The sequence below is a fragment of the Gossypium arboreum genome, chromosome 9 (genome assembly GCF_025698485.1).
Source record: "Gossypium arboreum isolate Shixiya-1 chromosome 9, ASM2569848v2, whole genome shotgun sequence".
NCBI classification, from domain to species: Eukaryota; Viridiplantae; Streptophyta; class Magnoliopsida; order Malvales; family Malvaceae; genus Gossypium; species Gossypium arboreum.
The window spans coordinates 59,368,633-59,370,588 of NC_069078.1; the positions used below are offsets into that span (position 1 = coordinate 59,368,633).

Below are 1,956 nucleotides of genomic sequence, written 5' to 3' on the forward strand. Positions count from 1 at the left end.
GTCCTTTCCTTTTTAATTAAATTTTTTTAAAAGTTATTGACGCTTAAAAGTGAAATAATAGTTAAAACTCTTCTTGATGACATCGGTTCAGGCCATGCCATTCCCCATCCCTCCTCCCTCACATTGTATTTGATAAAAAGAATAAGGTTAAAATCATAAAAGAAGCCCTCAAAATATATAACTTTATTTAAGTAAACTCTTATACTGTTATTACGATCAAATAAATGCTCAAACAACCCTTAAATAAGTCCTTAAGTTTTAATTTACCCCTAAACAAACTCTTTACTTAAATCAACAATTTATTTAATATAAAGACTTTTTTAGATACAAATCAAAACATATGGGGTTTAACGAAACTTATAAAATTCAGACTTTTTAATATTCTAACATGATTATAACATTACAAAATACACAAACACAACACCCTATGTAACAAATTAAAAAATAAGATAGGGTCTCTTTACTGCATGTATAAATATGTGAAACACCAACCCTAGTAGGCATATATTTGAAAGAAAAAAACCCAAAAAAAAACAAAAAAAAACCTTCACTTTAAAGCATTTTTTAAAGGGTTCTCTTAGCATTTAAAAAAAGAAAGAAAGAAAGAAAGAAAGAAAGATGTCTTGGGCAATGATGGGAGAACAGTTTGGTTGGGGTGTTATTGAAGAAGAAGGGTGGAGGAAAGGTCCTTGGACTGCTGAAGAAGATAGGCTTCTTATTGAATATGTTAGATTACATGGTGAAGGCAGATGGAACTCTGTCGCTAGGCTTGCTGGTAAGCTTATACGTATGTATTCACAAACGTTATTCAGTTCGTAGTATAGAGCTAATATGATATTTATAAGAAAAAGTATGGTTAGAATTCAATAAGAAAGCTGTGTTAAAGGCAAAATTATTTATTAAATAGAAATGAAATAATTTTGTTGTTTATAATAACATCTATTTAGGGTTAAAAAGGAATGGGAAGAGTTGCAGGCTAAGGTGGGTGAATTATTTAAGGCCAGACCTTAAAAGGGGCCAAATAACCCCTCATGAAGAGAGTATAATTCTTGAGCTACATGCAAGATGGGGAAACAGGTAATGATTTTAATATATAAATTTGTTCGGATTAATCTTTCTTGAAGTATTCGTATTTAATATTCGTATTTGAACAAAATTTTTAAGGTGGTCAACCATTGCAAGAAGCTTACCAGGAAGAACTGACAATGAGATAAAGAACTATTGGAGGACTCATTTCAAGAAAAAGGCTAAACTATCACCGGAAAACTCCGATCAGGCAAAAGCTCGAACACTTAAAAGGCAACATTTTCAACAGCAACTTCTGCAACAAAAACAACAGCAGCAGTACTTACAGTTGAATGAATCCGACATGAAAAGGATGATGTCTTTACTGGAAGAAACTGAACCCAAAGCTCAATATATGCCACAGCTGCGACAAGAGATGGGGGCGGCTACTTCATGCCCCAACATGGTGGAAGAACAAAGCTTGTTTTATCCCATGGGTAATGACAATGAGACATCGAACGAGGATGTTGTTTGGGATGGATTATGGAACTTGGATGATTATCAATGGAAGTTATGGTGCAGTAAGCCAAGCTAAAGCTAGTGTGAGAAACGCCATGGTTCCTACAAGATTACCTAGTTTTAGTCAAATAAGAAAGGGTCCTAAATCTGAAGTTTTGATTATGATGTATTATCCTACCAATAAAAATGATCCAATTCTGCATTGAATAAACAGAATTTGAAGCTAGGCGAGCATGTGCTATTGCCCATCCACCAACTCTTAAGCTTCAATACAGGTCAAGTTCAAATAATCTACTTTTAATTTTATTTCAGTTTAATTAAATATTTTTTATTTTAAAAATAGAAAAAATGGTATTTAAGGTAGATCAAAATAGTTTTATTTATTCATTAGGTTACCAAATTATAATAAAATATTATTATATCAAAATATTT

General features: G+C 32.1%; 1 pseudogene; it reads left to right on the plus strand.

Moving 5' to 3' along the window:
- Positions 1-618: 618 nt before the first annotated feature.
- On the plus strand, positions 619-1,730 carry LOC108456374 (transcription factor MYB24-like; annotated as a pseudogene).
- Positions 1,731-1,956: the final 226 nt, after the last annotated feature.